We start from the raw sequence: 20,271 nt of genomic DNA on the forward strand, positions 1-20,271 counted from the left end.
TTACCATTTTTAGTTCAAAATCACTAATTGGCTTCTCACGTCTTGTCAGCGGTGTAGTCGGCAGGATTGTCTTAATTCCAGTGCATGGAGGACAGAATGCAGAGGTTCTGTCGACGATAACACACATGGAGAACGGAAAATATCACAAGATGGTGTTCAGATTGAAGCTGAATGTAAATGTATCCCAATTCACTCGACCTCATGAATGGAGAATGAAAAATGCTCCTCTATTGGGTGGTGATCGAACCCGCGCCTCCCGCGCAGAAATCAAGAATTTTATTACTGAAATAACAAAGTCCGCACAGCAGCCGGCGGCATGCGCTCAGTTCGAAACCTGTCTCAAAGAACATACAGTCTCAGAGTTCTCCTGTCATAACCTTCTTCATTCTCTTCTGCAGCCGTGTCGGATTTGTCGCTTGCAGCAGCGATGACCGAATGATTAAGGCGTTAGACTTGCAATGTGATTTTCCAACCCAGCTTCGACGCAACACACGTGGAGAATGGAAAATGTCTCAAATGGTGCGCAGATTGAAGCTGAGGGCGAATGTCGCACAATTCACGCGATCTTATGAATGGAGAATGAAAATAATCCGAAACGAACCGGAAATCGAACCCCGGTTTCTCACGTGATAAATGAGAATTCTGTCACCGAGACAGCAAAGTCAGCACATTAACAAGCTGTAAGTTTCCAGTTGGAAACCTGTCTGAGAGAACAAAGTGTCACAGATCTGGTCTGATAACCCTACGCATTCTGATTTATAGCTGTGCATGATCGATGTTTGCCGCTGCGATGGCCGAGTGGTTAAGGCGTTGGACTTGAAATCCAATGGGGTTTCCCTGCACAGGTTCGAATCCTGTTCGCAGCGCTACTTTTTATGTTTGTTCAGTGTTCAAATTAATATGAACTTGAACGAACGGACCTTGTTCGCTCCCTCAGAGAGGTGCTCCATCGCCAACGACGCTTTTAACTCGGAGCCCAATGATCTCTTGCAAAATTGCAAGACACGTGAAGGAATCTCTCCCAAGCTCCATTCTAAATTCTGCTCGTTCGCAGAACTTGACATCTATACAATTTATTTCTATGTTTTAATCTCTCCCTGTCTCTGTCTCTTGACTTTGCCTGTTTTCTCCTGATGGACTTCTCAGGCATCGTGAACAGCGAAGAATGATGGAACCTGCAACACCAGCAGAGAAGGGTAAAGATGGAAAGACTGAGACGGTAGGAAAAGAAAAGGTGCAACCCAGCTGATGAATTCGTAATTAATGTCCACACATTTATGTTTCTTCCCCTCACAATGAAAAAATCAGCAATTTGAGTACAGTACACTTATGATAGAGTGTATAATATGCGGATGTTGAGACCGACAATCGAACCTTTGCCGTGGTGATGAAAGCGCCGAATCCGAAACACTAAACCCCAAGGAAACGCTGAAAATTCGTTGCTGCGAACAAGCAGAGCAACGCAGCCTTTCCTACTTGGCCCTTTGTAACTCAGGTCATTTTCCTGCCAGACAAACTGCTCGCACAAAATGGCATTTTCTGTTCGAAATAATACCGCGACAGATGTGATGTTCAGGCAATGACATCACCAAGTGCAAGTAGGCATGTACATGAAATGGAAAGTGAGGTAAAATACTACCACAAGCTGCTGATTGACATGTTTCCATTTCCAAAATTCACGCACTGAATGCAGCTCCTTGGAAAACTGCAAGGCCACGCAGGTCCATCATGAATCGTTTGAAGCAACTGGCAGTTTAAAGTGGCATCTCCTGCTGCTTCTGTGGGGAGTGAGAGAGAGGCACTGCCGGTATTTGCGTGCAGTTTGATTTTGCACAGAACTGCACAGAGAAACAGCAAATATACCGGGGCTGTGAGATGTTCTATATTATTCATATTGAGCCACAGGAATATCCGCAGTCAGAAGCTGAAAAGAAGGAGAGATAAGAGGCCTGAGAATAAACACAGAGCTGAATGAATCACGAAAGAGCGAAAGAAAAACTAATGTCATCAGTTCCACTTTGTCTCGTGCACAATCTGGGGAGCTCCCCAATGGCCTGGTGGTGAGAATTCGGTACTCTCACCGCCGCGAGGTTCGATTCCCAGTCAGGGAATTAATTTTAAAAAGAGTTATGAACTTATTAAATTAATTACATGAAGCTAAATAAATCCTGTTCGTCGTTGAATCCCTGTTTTAATCACCATGAATCAATCGATAACTTTCTATTTCAGACTGAAGGCGATGTTGACGTGGTTACCGAGAGACATTCCAAACTTTAATAAGATTTTTATGCTTTGAATGTGATGATTTTTTATTCATTTTATAGACTGCATCTTAAGAGTGGGATTAAAAACGCAGTAGAGTCGTTGTTAAATTTAACATTAACTGGCAATTGTCGCTGTTTATCACAGGAAAGCCCGAACTGGTTCTCCGATCAAGATGAAAGTAACGCAACGAGGAACATCTGATACAACACGAAAGGCATCGGGCTATGACAAAAATCCCCACCGTTTTGCTTTTCCAAAATAAAGGGTGTGAAATTTATTCTCTGAACATAGGAACAGTCTGGTCTCACTCACTACAGAAATCTCCATGTCACAGCGAACCAGCTCTCCTGCTGCGAATGCGGCCTCCCTTCGGGCCTTTCGGGGGCTTGTCTGTCAAGGAGAATTGTAATTACCGTGAAGCCAATGTTCCATTCCTTTATATGATTCATGTGCCTGATTTCCGACCGCAGGGTAAATGGTAGAATATCAGCCCTGCTCAGCTGGCATTGATTCCGGTACATTTTCTTGATTCCAAATCATGCGTTGAAACCCTGGAACTTTGAGGCGATGAATCCTGAGGATAAAATAAAATAAGGGCTCGAACAATCAAACTTTCACGCTAACGGATAACACCGCCGAGAACAGGTGAAGAGATCATCTGCTAAACCAATAATTCACTGGGCTAAACTTTGAGATTGCAGCGACCAATACAACAACTATCTACAGTCAGTGAAAAATGAATGATTACAGCTTGTAGGAGTGAAAATCCAACCAGCCGGTCTTCACTCTTAAACCAGCAACTATGAAGAAAAACATGCCGGAGAAATACTCGATTTCAGTGCGGCGACACTGGGCCAGAGTAAAGTTCATTCAATATAATTGCCGAGTGGCTGGAGGGTGGATTTGGAACTCCTGACCGATTGCACCACGCATTTTCCAGATCTGCTTGGATCACCAATCCCTTCAGCTCATCACTGAGAGGGACAACTCGATTCTCGGTTTCTTTTTCCTGACGATTGATGAAATTTTACAAATTGGAAGCGATCAATATCAAATGTAAAGACGCCACAGACATGCTCACAGATGCAAAGCCGCCACACTCTGCTTCAATGAGATGAAAGTCAAGAGCGATTTCACGGTCGAATGCAATGGCAAACACAATTCATTCAACGAAAGTTCAGGTCGTTGAGGTGCCTTTAAAGTCCTGATTGTTTCTATTGGACTTCTTCCCAAAGCATTTGAGTTTCACGTGGGACGATTTGCGGACGTTATTTTCTTTTGTGCAAAAGTTTCAACTGCAGTTTAAGATCAAAATTCCTGGGACGACAGTTGTTCACAATTTATCGGTGCTGGGACCACTGCTGTTCACAATTTATCGGTGCTGGGCCACGGTTGTTCACAATTTATCGATGCTGGCACAACTGTTGTTCACAATATATCTGTGAAGATTTCCACATCGTTCACCTGAGGAAGGAGGTAGCCTCCGAAAGCTTGTGAATTTAAAATAAAATTGCTGGACTATAACTTGGTGTTGTAAAATTGTTCACAATATATCTGTGATGGGACCACTGTTGTTAACACTTTATCAGTGGTGAGACCACTGTTGTTCACAATTTATAGGTGCTGGGACCACTTTTGTTCAAAATTTACATTCATGATTTGGACACGGGAATCGGAAGTACAATTTCAAAACTTAGGGACGACACCTAATTGCGAGCTGTAGTTAATACCAAGAAAAATGCGAATAATAAAGGAAGACATTAGTAAATTTGCAGAATGGGCGTGTAAATGGCAAATTAATTGCAATATTTGTTATACACTCCCTTGCCTTTTTGCCCCCCCCCCCCCACTAAATGCATTACCTCACATTTCTTCAGATTGAATTGCATTTGCCACTTTTCTTTCCACCTGTCTGCTCTATGGATATCTTCCTGCAGTCGACAGCTTTCCTCCTCACTCTCAACCACAGGAACAATTTTTGTATCATCTGCAAATTTCTTCATCATGCCCCCTACATTTCAGTCTAAATCAATGATCTGTACCATGAAAAGCAGGGACCTCGTACGAAGCCGCATGGAACCCCACTCGAAACAGCCTTCCAGTCACAAAAGCACCCGTCGACCACAACCGCTTGCTTCCTGCTGCACAGCCAATTTTGGATTCAACTTGCCAATGTCCCTTGGATCCAATGGGCTTTTACATTTTTGACAAATCTGCCCTGTAGGACTTTGTCAAAAGCCTCGTTAAAATCCATGTTGACTACATCAATCGCGCTACCCTAATCGATCCTCCTTGATACCTCCTCAAATAATTCAATTCAAACGACCATCCCGAAACAAATCCACGCTGACTGTCCTTGATTAATCCGTGCCTTTCTAAATGACGATTCATACTTCAGCTCGAGTTCAGGCCGACTGGCCTGTATTTACTCGATCTATCCCTGTCTCCCTTTTTCAACAATGGTACAACGTTAGCAATCATCAAATCCTCCTGCACGACACCTTTTGCCAGGGTGGATTGGAAAATGATGGTCAGAGCCTCCGCTATTTCCTTCCTTGCTTCTGTTAACAACCTGGGATATATTTCATCTGGGCCTGGAGATTCAGGTCGAGCGATTTGGGGACTTCTTTTTCCTCTTTGCAAACGTTTGTCCCGCATGTCAAGATCACAAGTCTTGGTCCAAATTCGGACTACTTCCGGCTTTGAACCTCAAATCGTGAATTATACCCCGATGCCAACGAGCCCAGAAACAAGAACGTGTCCTTAAATTAACGTGTTACAGACACATTCTCTGAGAGGTCTGTCTGTGGAATGAAAGGACGTTTTTGAACAGTCACTCTGTTATCCGTTTCCTCCTGAAACCTGAATAAATACGAACACCACATTGTTGTTTTGTCGCTTTATTCCATAAATTAGGTAAAATAATGAGCTGCACAAGGCGCTGCTGGGAGTTGAACCCAGAATCTCCTGTTTACTAGACAGATGCTTTAACCAACTAAGCCACAGCACCAATTGATGACATGTTTCCCCCACCTCCTCACTAATATCTACCAGCGACACTTCACTGTTGGGGGTTCAGGCCGTTTTGTTTCTGTCTGTTTCGCTTGTCCGTTCACCTGTGCATCCCGGCACTGACTGCATTTCTCGCTGAGTTTATCTTTGTGTATCCTTCAGTGAGTTGATACATGGATGATTATGTGTGACTGTATTTGTGACATTAAATAAATCAGGGCTTCAGACAATTCTCGCTCTGACATTGGAGAACTATTGAGCCGAACTTCACAGCGGAGTGTTGTTCATTGTGGTGCTGAAACTAAAAAATCGTGAGAGGAGCAAAAAGGGAAAAGGAGAAAAACTGATGAGGGAAAATGAGGACAACTCTCAAGGTTTTTACGAGTATATTAAAAACAAGGACATATAAGGTAGCCAAACTTAGTGGGAGGATAGAAGATTGGGAATTCTTCAAAAGACAGCAAAAAGTAACTAAAGGATTGATTAAGAAAGGGAAGTTAGATTATGAAAAGAAATTAGCAAAAAATATAAAAACAGATAGCAAGAGTTTCTATAGTTATATAAAAAGAAAAAGGGTGGCTAAGGCAAACGTAGGTCCCTTAGAGGATGAGACCGGGAAATTAATGGTGGGAAACATGGAGATGGCAAAAATGGTGAACAAATATTTTGTTTCAGTCTTTACAGTAGAGGACACTAAGAATATCCCAACACTGGACAAACAGGGGACTCTACGGGGGGAGGAGCTAAATACGATTAAAATCACTCAGGAGATGGTACTCAGTAAAATAATGGAACTCAAAGCGGATAAATCCCCTGGACCTGATGGCTTCCATCCTAGGGTCTTGAGGGAAGTGGCAGTAGGGATTGTGGATGCTTTGGTGATAGTTTTCCAAATTTCCCTGGACTCAGGAGAGGTCCCGGCAGATTGGAAAACTGCTAATGTAACACCGTTATTTAAAAAGGGTAGTAGGCAGAAGGCTGGAAATTATAGGCCAGTTCGCTTAACATCTGTGGTGGGTAAAATTTTGGAGTCTATTATTAAGGAGACAGTAACGGAACATTTAGATAAGCATAATTTAATAGGACAAAGTCAGCATGGCTTTATGAAGGGGAAGTCATGTCTGACAAATTTGCTTGAGTTCTTTGAGGATATAACGTACAGGGTGGATAAAGGGAAACCAGTGGACATAGTGTATTTAGACTTCCAGAAGGCATTCGACAAGGTGCCACATAAAAGATTATAACTTAAGATAAAAAATCACGGGATTGGGGGTAACATTCTGGCATGGGTGGAGGATTGGTTATCAAACAGGAAGCAGAGAGTTGGGATAAATGGTTCATTTTCGGACTGGCAACCAGTAACCAGTGGTGTTCCACAGGGGTCGGTGCTGGGTCCCCAACTCTTTACAATCTATATTAACGATTTGGAGGAGGGGACCGAGTGCAACATATCAAAATTTGCAGATGATACAAAGATGGGAGGGAAAGTAGAGAGTGAGGAGCACATAAAAAACATGCAGGGGGATACAGACAGGCTGGGTGAGTGGGCGGAGATTTGGCAGATGCAATATAATATTGGAAAATGTGAGGTTATGCACTTTGGCAGGAAAAATCAGAGAGCAAGTTATTTTCTTAATGGTGAGAGACTGGAAAGTACTGCAGTACAAAGGGATCTGGGGATCCAAGTGCAAGAAAATCAAAACGTTGGTATGCAGGTGCAGCAGTTGATCAAGAAAGCCAACGGAATGTTGGCTTTTATTGCTAGGGGGATAGAATGTAAAAACAGGGAGTTATTGCTGCAGTTATATAGGGTATTGGTGAGACCGCACCTGGAATACTGCATACAGTTTTGTTCTCCATACTTAAGAAAAGACATACTTGCTCTCGAGGCAGCACAAAGAAGGTTCACTCGGTTAATCCCGGGGATGAGGGGGCGGACATATGAGGAGAGGTTGAGTAGATTGGGACTCTACTCATTGGAGTTCAGAAGAATGAGAGGCGATCTTATTGAAACATATAAGATTGTGAAGGGGCTTGATCGGGTGGATGCAGTAAGGATGTTCCCAAAGATGGGTGAAACTAGAACTAGGGGGCATAATCTTAGAATAAGGGGCTGCTCTTTCAAAACTGAGATGAGGAGAAACTTCTTCACTCAGAGGGTGGTAGGTCTGTGGAATTTACTGCCCCAGTAAGCTGTGGAAGCTACATCATTAGATAAATTTAAAACAGAAAGAGACAGTTTTCCAGAAGTAAAGGGAAGTAGGGGTTATGTGGAGCGGGCAGGAAATTGGACATGAAGCTGAGTTCGGATCGGTCAATGCCCTGTGGGTGGCGGAGAGGGCCCAGGGGCTGTGTGGCCGGGTCCTGCTCCTACTGCTTGTGTTCGTTAGATTTGTGGTTGGGATCAGATCAGCCATGATCTTATTGAATGGCAGAGCAGGCTCGAGGGGCCGATTGGCCTACTCCTGCTCCAATTTCTTATGTTCTTATGTTCTTATGTTCTTAAAGAACGGCGGCTGAGAGTAATGTGGGCTGCTTAAAGACAGATGGAGGTGATATTGTAATTGAAAATCGGGAAATGGCAGAGTTGCCAAATTTTTACTTTGCATCGGTCGTCACAGAAATGGATGAGGCTAACATACCAGAGACACGATGAAAACTGTTAATAAATCAAGGGGATTCAGTACAAGTAAAATGATGGCAATGGAGAAAAAGAGGAGGCGAAAGATAGACAAATCTCCAGGACCTGATGGTTTCCATCCCAGGGGATAAAAAGGAACAGGTGAAGAAATTGTACATACTTTAGTCATGATTGATCTAAACTCTCTTGATTTCGGAATTGTTATTTAACGAAGCGCATCTTGATTGGAAGCTTCTTTTTGAGAAAGATCTCGAAGTGATAATTGAGAGACCGAAAATAAAGCTGTTTGGCAGGAGCGCTGATGCTGTCGGTTGTTCGCTGTTCTCGTGTTGCACAATTGTTAAGCGTGCGTTACTTATTTATAGCAGTATGGGCTCCAGAAATGACCAGGTTGTGAGTTCGAGCGTCTTCTAAAACAATCAAACCTTTTACTCCGAACATTTTGATCGGAGTTCAAGGTACAAATGGTATCTTCCATAACGCATCTTGTTAACAACCAGTCCTTTTTACAATACGCTCTTGTGGGACAAAAGTATGGAGGTCAACAATCGACTTCTTTGTTTTCCCATGTGGGCATTTGGGTTCCTCTGGCCTACCGTCTTGCAACAGCAGGTGCCACTTTAGTTGTTCATAGCGGGAGAGGGGGCTTTTAGCGGCAGCTCATATGGCAAAGGGGCCGGGACGAGATCTTTAAATCGAAAGAACCAAACAAACAATTCTTCTTTTCTTTAAGCCGATATTCATCGGTTGGAAGTTTCGTGTTGGGAAAATTTGGACGAGAAATATGCTGCCTGGTGTCACCGTGTAACGGGTGAAATTATTCAGCTTACAGATGTTAATACGCTGAAAGGTCGAGATGACTTTTCCAACTCCCGTGTGGGACAAGTTCAGCTTTTGAGCCGCTGGGTAAAGTGCTATTTTAATTGCTGCTGACGAATGACAAGACATTTGGCACAAACAAGAAGAATTGTAAACTCACGAGTTCACTGTCCATGTTTCTTACATCTTGTTCAACAGAAACAAGGATTCTCCTCAACACGTTGCTGAGAATTTTATCAAACGGACCTCACCCTCGTTCGACGGCTGCAGGGATAATTCAGAGATCTTACATGAATATGTACGATGGGAGCTTATGTAGTATCGAGCCTGGGTAGCTCAGTCGGTAGAGTATCAGACTTTTATAGTGGGCAGTGAGCTGAAGGTCCAGCGTTTAACTCCCTGTCCAGGCTCCAAATTTCGGAACAGCTGGCAAGCTGTGACTTTGTAGCGGGACCTGAGATGTGTTTTCAAAGTTTCGATAGTTTCTTGTTTCCCAGGGATGGGCAGTAATGCGCCGTCTGAGGCGGTTCCCGATCAGGAATTCAACTTTACTGTATTAGTTCACTGTATTAATTTCGCAAAACTCATTCAACTCTGTAAAAAAGACGAATACTTGTTCAAATCGCCATTGATCAACCAGTAAATTTCTGTTTCCGGCTGAAAGAAATGCTTGCTTTTTTATGCGTCAATTCACCAGGCCGAATTTAGGGAGTTCAGAGGGGAAGTGAAAAAGGAAATGAGAGGCAAAGAGAAATAGGAGTACAGACTGACGGCCAACATAAAAGGGAATCCAAAAGACTTCTACAGGCATGTGAACAGTAAACGGGGAGTCAGAGGAGGGGTGAGGCCGATTCGGCACGATAAAGGAGATCTACTAATGGAGGCAGAGGGGATGGCCTTGGTACCAAATGAGTACTTTGTATCTGTCTTTACCAAGAAGACAGAGTCTCAGCAAAGGAAGTTATCGTTGAGATACTGGATGGTCTAAAAATTGATAAAGAAGAGGCACTTGAACGGCTGGCTGTACTTAAAGTAGATAAGCCACCACGTCCGGATGGGATGCATGCTAGGTTGCTGAGGGAAGTAAGGGTGGAAATTGCAGAGGTACTGACCATAATCTACCAACATCCTTAGATATGTGGGTGGTGCCAGAGGACTGGAAAATTGCAAAGGTTACACCCTTGTCCAAAAAAGGGTGTACGGCTAAACCCAGCAATTATCGGCCAGTCAGTTTAACCTCAGTGGTGGGGAAACGTTTCGAAACGATAACCCGGGACAGAATTAACAGTCACCTGGACGAGGGTGGATTGATTAGGGAAAGGCAGCACGGATTTGTTAAAGGCAAATCGTGGTTAACTGACCTGTTAGAGTTTTTTGATGAGTCAACAGAGAGAATAGATGAGGGCAATTTAGTTGATGTGGTGTATATGGACTTTCAAAAGGTGTTTGTTAAAGTGCCGCATGGTAGGCTTCTCATCAAGATTGCGGCCCATGGAATAAAGGGGGCAGAAACAACATAAATGCAGAATTGACGAACAGCAGGAAACAGTGTAGGAGAGGTGTCCAGTGGCGTTCCCCAGGGATCAGTGCTGGGACCACTGCTTTTCTTGATATATATTAATGACTTGGACTTGAGTGCACAGAGCACTATTTCAAAATTTGGAGATGAAACAAAACTTGGAAGAGTAGTAAACAATGATAAGGATAGTGATAGACTTCAAAGGATATGGACAGGCTGGTGGCATGGGCGGAGACGGGGCAGATGAAATTAAAAGCAAAAAAAATGCGAAGTGATACATTTCGGTCGGAAAAACGAGGAGAGGCAAAATAAACTCCAGGGCACAAATGGTAGAGGAACAAAGAGGGGTTTATGTGTACAAATAGTTGAATGTGACAGGGCAGGTTGAGAAAGCGGTTAAAAAGCATACGGCATCTTGGGCTTTAGAAATAGATGTATAGAGTACAAAAGTACAAAAGTATAGAAGTCAGGATGAAACTTTATAACACACTGGTTCGAACACAACTGAAATTTTGTGTGGGGTTTCGGACACCGCACTTCAGGAAAGATGTGAAGGCCTTCGAGGGGGTGCAGAAAAAAATACTATCATAATTCCAGGGATAAGGGACTTTACTTTCGTGGATAGACCGGAGAATCTGAGGTTGTTCTCCTTGGAACAGAGACGGTTTTGTAGAGATTTGATAGAGGTCTTCAAAATCATGAAGGATCCAGGCATGGAAGATGGAGAGAAACTGTTCCCATTGGTGGAAGGGTCAAGAACCAGAGGACAGAGATTTAAAGTGATTGTCAAAATAACCAAAGGTGACCTGAGGAAAAACTTTTTTACACAGCGAGAGGTTCGGATCTCGAATGCACTGCCCGAGTGTGTGATGGAGGCAGATTCAATCATGGCCTTCAAAGGGGAGCTGGATCAGTACTTCAAAGGAAAAAAAAAATGCAGGGCTTCTGTGAAAGGCGGGGGAGTGGTTCCAGCTGGATTGCTCTTGCAGAGAGCTAGCACGGACTCGATGGGCCGAATGGCCTCTTTCCGTGCTGTAAGCTTTCTATGATTCAATTCTATGTGTACGTTGCAATGCAAAGGGAACAGAGCGTGCCCTAAATCGACACGATTCTGAGCATCCTCACAAGCAATGTAGTTTAAGAGCAACTAATTCTGAAAAGTCTTACTTGATAACTCAAGTCGTGCACTCGAAAGCAATTTGGTAAAGAGAGACTAATATTGGTGAATGGAAATAGTTGGTGCACAACTTGATATTGCTGTCCACCCGAACAGAAAACGAGATTGAATGGATCGAAGTGGTCTGAAAGGATGGTCGAGCGGCTGTGAGACGCAACCAACTTTTACACTGGCTGCACAACTAAAGTAACAGCGGCTCGTTGGTCTAGGGGTATGATTCGCGCTTAGGGAGTTTCATTGAGTGATATGCGAGAGGTCCCGGGTTCAAGTCCCGGACGAGCCCGCATGTTTTAGTGAAAAGTCACCAATTGTCTTCTCACATCTTTTCAGTTTTGCTGTTGGTGGAACTGAATTATATCCAGAGAATGTTTGAGCTCCAGTGGACTGAATGCCGAAGTTTCGTCGACGCAATACACATGAAGCAAATAAAATGTCTCAAGATGATGAGGAGATTGAAACTGAATTTGGATGTTCGATGACGGGATAGAAAGCCACATATCCAAGTTTGCCGATGACACCAAGATGGGCAGCATTGTAAGCAGTGCAGATGAAAGCATAAAATTACAGAGAGGCATTAATATAACAAATGAATGTGCAAAATTGTGGCAAATCGATATGAATTTCGTCAAGTGTGAGGTCATCCACTTTGGACCTAAAAGGATAAATCAGAGTACTTTCGAAATGGTGAAAAGCTCGAAACAGTGGAGGTCCAAAAAGACTTTGGTGTCCATGAACAAACATCATTAAAATGTCAAGGACAGGTACAAAAAATAATCAAAAAGGTTAATGGAATGTTGGTCTTTCTATCGAGAGGACTAGAATACAAGGGGATAGGCATTATGATACAGTTATACAAAGCTCTGGTTGGACCACACCTGGAGTATTGCCTTCGGTTCTGGGCAACGCACCTTAGGAAGGATATATTGGCTATGAAGGGAGTGCAGCGTCGATTTACTAGAATGTTACCTGGACTCCACAGATTAAATTACGCGGAGAGATTACATAAACTCGGGTTTGCCTCGAATTCAGTAGATTAAGTGCTGATTTGATCGAACATTTCAAAATATAAAAGGGAACTGATGGGGTAAATAAAACAAAAACTTTTTCCGCCCGTTAGCATGTCTGGGACTCGGGGACACAGCCTAAATATTCGGGTCAGGACTTTCAGGAGTGAAGTTGGGAAACACCTCTGCAAGCAAAGGGAGGGAGAAGTTTGGAACTCTCTTCCGCAAACGGCAGTTGATGCGAACTGAATTGTTAATTTTAAAACTGAAATTGATAGATTTTTGTTAACCAAAGGCATTAAGGGACATGGGGCTAAGGCGATAATATGCAGTTAGGTTACATATCAACCGGGATCTCACTGGATTGCGCATAAGGCTCGAGGGGCGAAATAGTATACTTTTGCTCTTCAGCTCCTCATTGTTACAGAATGATCCTGCATTGTATCGGGAATCGAACCAAGGTCTCCAGCGTAACAAGTAAGAATTCGACCCCAAGCACCATCAATGCGCGCGTTTGTAACAGCAGCATGTATCCATTTGGAATCCGATCTGAATGAACATGCCGTTTACAGCTGCGGTGGCCGAGTGTTTAAAGCGTTGGACTCAAAATTCAATTGAGGTTTTCCTGCCCAGGTTTGAATTCTGCTCGCAGAGCGACTGTTTAAAGATCCCTTCAGTGCTGAAAGAGATTAATTGGAGTTAATTGACCGCATTTATCTCTCTCCCAGAATGAGAGATTCTCCAGCTTTTAACTTGTGTCCAATCTTATCTTGCAAGATTTCAAGACCCAAGAAGGAATGTCTCCCAATCTGTAACATAAATTCTGCTAGTTTGCAAAACCTGACATTTATACTCTTTATTTTCTTTGCCTGCATCTCTCCATCTCTCCATGTCTCTGTCTCTTGTCTCTCTGTATTGTCCACAATGGACTTCTCAGGCTTCCTTGAACGGCGATGGCTGATCTCACCTGCAACAATTGCAGAGAAGGGTAAAGAAAAAACAGACTGAGGAAGTAGGAAAAGGAAAGGTGCAACCCAGCTGATAAATTCGTAGCTAATGTTTCCACATCCGTGGCTCTTCGTTCTCATGGTGAATGAAAGCAGCAATTTGAGTAAAGTGTACTTATGGTGGAGTGTAAACTATGACGATGCCGAGACAGACGACAATGTCGTTTCAGAGTAATTCATTCTGTAAAGTGTTACTTGATAATACAAGTCGTACATTCAGAACTAATTTGATAAAGAGAGACGAATATTGTTGATCTGAAATAATTAGTTTAGAACCTGATATTGCTCTACATCGTATATCGTACAAGAAAGCGCGATTGGATGGCCATGGTGTTCTGAAAGGATGGCGGATCGGCTGCGTAGCAGCGAAATATTACAGTGGCTGCACGGCTCTGTGACCAGTTGGACTTTGGATCTGATTCTCGCTCAGCGAGTTTCACTGGTTCAATCCCGGTATGAGCCCCCTTGCGTCCCCATTTTTCGTCAAAAACCACCAATTGGCTTCTCACATCTTTCAAGCAAGTGCAGAAGGCAGGTTTGACTTATCTCCAGCCGAGCATGTTTGAACACCAGAGGAGAGAATGCAGAGGGTATGTCCACGAAAGACACGGAGACGAAATGAAGATAATCTTTCAAGAAGTTGTGCAGATTGAAGCCGGCACATGAATTTATCCCAATTCAGGCGATTTCATGGGTACAGATACAAAAGGTAAAGGAAGCTGCATTGGCCTGGAACCAAACCCCTGGTTTCCCGTCGGCAGGCGAGAGTTCTACACTCAACCATCAATCCACACACGGCTGCAGGCTGCACGTGTGGCGTTGGATACAAGTCTGGAACATGCAGTCTGGCAGAGTTCCTGTGATTATCCTGCGCAGTCTCCAACCGCGTGCTACCTGTGGGTGACCAAACGAGTGGGTCAAGCATGGTCTTGAAATTCACTGAGATTCGAAATCACTTCACACCGCCACTGTAAAATGGTCAAATAAATAAGAGCTGTAGTTACCAGGCAGTGTTTACTTTTTTCAGAAATAATGTAAGAATCCAGCCCTATGTACAACTCTAAGATTTCACGATATGCGACGAATTTCCTTTAAGCTGCCACCTAAATTCTGCTCAACCACAGAATTGGAGATTTATACTATTTTTCTTTGCATGTATCTATCTATCTCTGTCTGCGTTTCTTCACTTTCGCTGTTGATCCCTAATGGACTTATCAGACTTCCTTCAACAGCCAGGTCTGCAAACCCGGGATGGGAAAAGGCTGTCGGTTCTTCGTCCAATTGTTGGATTTCGACGGATTGAGTTTTGCTATTTTCCGTCTCCGTTTTCGGAAAATATAAACCGAGATGGGATTTCCCCTGCTCGGGTCCCGTCACCTGCGGATAATGGGAATGAACCCGATCTATCATCCGGTCCTAATATCTGTATTCTCATTGTTTAACAATAAAATTACGGGGTTACAGTTATTTTCAGGACACATTTTAGAAATTCAGACTTATTCGAAAACTAGAAGCACGTGGGATTAAAGGGCCGGTGGTAACGTGGGCAAGTAATAGGCTGGGGGATAGGAGGCAGAGAGTAGTGGTGAACGGATGTTTTTCTGACTGGGGAAAAATATGCAGTGGAATCCCCCAGGGGTCGGTATTAGGACTATTGCTTTTCTTGTTATATATAAATGTCTTGGATGTGGGAATAGGGAATACAATTTCGAAGTTTGCGGATGATACAGAACTTGGCAACGTAGTAAATAGTGAGCATGATAATAGCAGACTTCAGGAGGACATGGACAGACTGGTGAAATGGGCGGTCACGTGACAGATTTAACGCCGATCAGTGTGAAGTGATGCACTTTTGGAAGAAGAACATGGAGAGACAGTATAATCTAAATGGAACAATTTATGGGGGGTTCCAAGAGCAGAGGAACCTGGTGGTTCATATTCAGAAAACAGGGCAAGTTGATAAGGCGGTTAAGAAAGCATATAGGATACTTCGCTTTGTAAATAGGGGCATTGAATACAAAAAATGGAAATCATACTAATCCTTACAAATCAGTGTTTAGGTCTCATCTGGAGTATATTGTACAGATCTGGGCACCACACTTTAGGATGAAAAGGGATTGAAGAGGATTCAGAGCAGGTTGACCTGGATGATACCAGGGATGAGGGACTTCAGTTATTTGGAGAGATTGGAGAAGCTGGGATTGTTCTCCTTACAGCAGAGATGGTTAACGGGAGACCTAATAGAGGTATTCAAAATAATGAGGGGTTTTGAAAGAGCAAGTAGGGAGAAACGGTTTCCTCTGGCAAGTGGTTCGGTAACCAGAGGTCACAGATTTAAAATAATTGGCAAAAGAACTAGAGGGGAATTGAGGAGAATTATTTTCACACAGAGGGTTGTTAAGATCAGGAACGCACTTCCTGAAAGGATGGTGGAAGCCGATTCCATGGGATCATTCAAAAGGCAATTGGACATAATTGAAGAGGATTCATTTGCAGGATTATTGGGAAAAATCTGGGGTGTGAGTCTAATTTGGACATGTCTTCGAAAAAGCCGGCACTGTCACGACGGCCGAATGGCCTCCTTCTGTGATGTAAGATTCTATGATTCTATGATTACCTTCTGAATCATTGCAATTGAAGCTATTCAGTGTTGATCAACGAAGAACATTATAACCGTGATATTCTGCTTCTTCATTCCCTTATGAATATCGCAGATTATAATGTCCAGGCGGGGGTGGGACTGAATGGGGGATAGAGTGCGGAGATTGGGATGGAAGCCCAGCAGAATGAACTTGGTCTCATCAGTTTTTGTTATTTTTCCTTACAGTTGCCCGATGCAGGCGGTGAACCTTTTTCTCGAGAGAGGATCGTCATTTCATTTCAGAAGCAAAAAGGTATCAAGAAAATCGGGTAAAACGCACACAGAATGATTCGGGACTTACAGCACATCTCTTTTAATCAGACACCGACACGGAATGATCCGGACATAAATCATAATTATGGGACGTAAGTTTCTCTTACGTTGACCATAAGATTTACTCTTTTTACAATGACACCAATGTACAATCTGATATTTCGCGACCTTACAATCTCAACACCTTCCTGGAAGGAACTGTTGCTGATTTCAGCAAACAATGCAAAACCCACCGTTTGCCGTTTCGAGAAGGATGGGACATTGACCAGACCTTCTGGGTGCACTGAATGAGAGAAACAAAACTTAAGCATAATAACGACGAGGATGGGATTCGAACCCACGTGTGCAAAGCACAATGAATTAGCAGTCCATCGCCTTAACCTCTCGGCCACCTCGTCGCATACGAAAACATGCGAAACCCCTTTCAAAATGAAAATACTGGCTATGTTGCCAATCTGAAATAAAAACTGCAAATGTGTCTATCCTCAGCAGGTCAGGCAGAATCTTTTGACATAGAAACAGTGTTAACGTTTCAGGTCGATGACCATCACATGAGTATTCCAACTCACTCAACTTGCGCCTTGTCGATGGTTGAACGTCTTTAGAGAGTTAGAAGGTGAGTCACTTGGCGCAGAATATCCAGCCTCTGACCTGCTCTTGTCGCCACAATGTTGCTGCAGCTGGCCCAGTTAAATGTCTGGTTAATGGTGACCACTAGTATGTTGATGGTGGGGGATTCGGCGATGTTAATTCCGAATCCCCACAGAAGAGATTTACTGTAATGATTCCAGGGATGAGGGGCATAAGTTTCATGGATAGATTGGAGAAGCTGGGGTTGTTCTGCTTGGGACAGAGACGGTTCCGAGGAGATTTGATAGAGTTATTCAAAATCATGAATGATGTCGATAGAGAGAAACTGTTCCCATTGGCGGAAGGTTCAAGGACCAGAGAACATCGATTTAAGGTGTTTGGCAAAAGAACCAAAGGTGACATGAGGAAAAACTTTTCTCCACAGCGAGTGTTTAGGATCTGGAATACACCGCCCGAGGGGGTGGTGGAGGCAGATTCACTCATGGTCTTCAATAAGGAACTGGATAAGTATTTGAAACGAAAGAGAATAGAGGGCTACAGGGATAGGGTGGGGGAGTGGGTCTGTCTGGGTTGCACTTGCAGAGAGCCGGCACGGACTCGATGTGCCGAATGGCCTCTTTTCGTGCTGTGACCTTTCTATGATTCTATTCTATTTGTGGGAGGCGATGCGAAGCGACCGGAGCGTGACGTAAATCGACCTGCTCATGTCCATTTCCTGATAATAAATCCTAGTGTGATGCAAAGAAGAAATTCATAATTATGGTGCATATCTTTTATATTATACTGACTATAGGAGGTACTCGGTTCACCAGGGCGCCATTGTGCACATTGATTGATACTTCGCCGAGATCACCCCTTACACTCCCAACACCTCCGTCTAAGAAACAGTTGGGTGGCAATCCAGACTTTGCTGAATTGTGCAAACAGGTGTAAACCAGCAATGCGGAAAAGCACTTCTTATCAAAGAAGGGTTTTTGGTGAGGCGGCCAAAATGAAAGGGTGCACAAATTCTAGCAGCAGTGAGATTCGAACCCACATAATTCAGAGATGGAAGCCAGCATCTGAGACAGCGCAATTACTCACGCAAATGTTGAACCATTCAGATCTGATGATTCAGGTCATGGAGCTGAAACGTTTCCTCTGGTTCTTTCGCCACAGGTGCTGCCTGACCTGCTCAGCATTTTCTATTTTCATTTTTGTGATTCCACAATGGCTGTTTTCCTGAAAACACCCAATTTGACCCAAGGACGCAGCTCACACTTCACTTTCCTCACGCGTTTCAAGTCTGTGGTTTCCGAACAAAATCTCCTCCGCGCCGAGCTTTCAAAGGACCTTTCGCTCACGGCCAACCTCCTGTTATCGACACCTTTTCACCATTGCCGCTCTTCTCATTTCTCCTCATTCCTTTTCAATCGGACATTTCCACAGACCTATTAAGATCAAGCGGAACATTTCCGACCTGACTGCATCGCCCAAATTGCCAAAAGTGCACCTTTCAGCCGTCATTCGCAGCTATGTATCGCCGCCCGTCTCTCCCGCACATCAACTGCTCGGGGAAAAGCGCCAACGTCCATGAAAACAAAACCCAGTTCTTCAGTTAACATCCCCCGTATCACAAGATACCCCATGGAAATTTCACGGAAAAGTATGCGCTGTACTTCCGAATGCCAGCCCTGCTTTCTTCGAGCTTGTCTCTGGAGCAGACAGGCAGATCAAAATGTATCGACTGGTTTCAAGTCACAAATGAACATTGATGCGAACGGGACATGTGCCCCCGAGAAACAGCAGTCGATGGAGAGCAAACTTAAAGGCGTAAGAATGTGAAAGTAAATGTTTGAGTGGGCAAGGCCGCAGTAAAGTCTCAATGAAATAGACCATGATTGTGGAAGTAAGGAAAAGCTGGAAGAAGCGGCGGGTCTGAATTTCGGATCATCCAACAGAGACACATGTGAGAACAAAAACAGGATACAGACAAATGTGCTGGGGCAGAAAGAAAAAGAAAGAAAGAAGAGGAATGGGAGAGAGGGAGGTGAAAGAAAGAAAGAGAGAAAGAAAGATAGAAGGGAGCGAGAAAATCAAGCGTGCAATTCTCACCCCGCAAACGGGCGCTGCTCCCAATCGGCTGCACTTCGCCCCACTGACCCTCATCCCATTCACACCATCCTACAATACACTGTCAATGCTGTGCAGAGAGACAGAGAGTATAAAGGCATGAAGACACACACACCATCCTACAATACACTGTCAATGCTGTGCAGAGAGACAGAGAGTATAAAGGCATGAAGACACACACACCATCCTACAATACACTGTCAATGCTGTGCAGAGAGACAGAGAGTATAAAGGCATAAACACACACACACCATCCTACAATACACTTTCAATACCCGTGCAGAGAGCCAGAGATACTCACATACTGTCCTACAGTACACATTAAATATCCGTGCAGTGAGTCAGAGAGTATACAGGTACAGAGACACTCACAGCGTCCCACAATACACTTTAAATCATGTGCAGTGAGTCAGAGCGTTTAAAGATATAGAGAAATTCACCTTTTTTTTTCAAAAGTGGCACATCCCAGAAGCAAGAGAGAGCGTGGGTCAGTCTCCCTCTCCTGATAGAGCTGAGGCTTGTCAGTCAAGAGTCCTCTCCTCCGTGTATTGGCCGTGGAGGAAGTGCAGAGTAGATTTAATAGAGTACCTTCAGCCTGACGAAGGTTTGGCTGACTGGCCTGTAATTACTTGATCTATCCTATTCTCCCTTTTTGGACAACAATACAACTTTAGCAGTCCTCCAATCCTTCGGCATATCACCTGTAACCAGGGAGGATTGGAAAATTATGGTCAGAGCCTCTGTTATTTCTTTCCTTGCTTCTGTTAACAGCCTGGGATATATTTCCTCGGGGTCTGGAGATTCAGGTGGAGTGATTTGGGGACTTCATTTTCCTCTTTGCAAAGATTTTCAGCGCAGGTCAAGATCACAAGTCTCGGTCCAAATTTGGACGACTTCCGGGTTGAACCTCAAATCGTGAATTGTACCCTGACCCCAACGAGCCCAGAAACAAGAACGTGTCTTCAAGTTAACCCGTTACAGACACATTCTATGAGAGGTCTGACTGCACAATGAAAGGGCGCTTTAGAAGAGTCAATCTGATATCCGTTTCCTCCTCATACCTGAACAAATACCAATTCCAAAGTGTCATTTTGTCACTGAATTCCACAAATCAGGTAAAAATAATTAGCTGGATAAGGCACTGCTGGGAGTTGAACCCAGGATCTTCTGTTTACAAGACAGATGCTTTAACCAACTAAGCCACAGCGCC

At 43.8% G+C, this 20,271-nt stretch overlaps 4 non-coding genes across 4 annotated transcripts; 1 reads left to right on the forward strand and 3 right to left on the reverse strand.

Moving 5' to 3' along the window:
- Positions 1 to 784: 784 nt before the first annotated feature.
- Positions 785 to 866, forward strand: trnas-uga (transfer RNA serine (anticodon UGA)). Its single transcript has one exon. It is a non-coding gene; the product is annotated as a tRNA-Ser (tRNA).
- A 4,335-nt stretch (positions 867 to 5,201) lies between these two features.
- On the reverse strand, positions 5,202 to 5,275 carry trnat-agu (transfer RNA threonine (anticodon AGU)). The gene has a single exon. It is a non-coding gene; the product is annotated as a tRNA-Thr (tRNA).
- Positions 5,276 to 16,674: 11,399 nt separating this feature from the next.
- Positions 16,675 to 16,756, reverse strand: trnas-gcu (transfer RNA serine (anticodon GCU)). Its single transcript has one exon. It is a non-coding gene; the product is annotated as a tRNA-Ser (tRNA).
- A 3,441-nt stretch (positions 16,757 to 20,197) lies between these two features.
- Positions 20,198 to 20,271, reverse strand: trnat-ugu (transfer RNA threonine (anticodon UGU)). The gene has a single exon. It is a non-coding gene; the product is annotated as a tRNA-Thr (tRNA).

This window comes from Heptranchias perlo, chromosome 20 (genome assembly GCF_035084215.1).
Source record: "Heptranchias perlo isolate sHepPer1 chromosome 20, sHepPer1.hap1, whole genome shotgun sequence".
Taxonomy (NCBI): Eukaryota; Metazoa; Chordata; class Chondrichthyes; order Hexanchiformes; family Hexanchidae; genus Heptranchias; species Heptranchias perlo.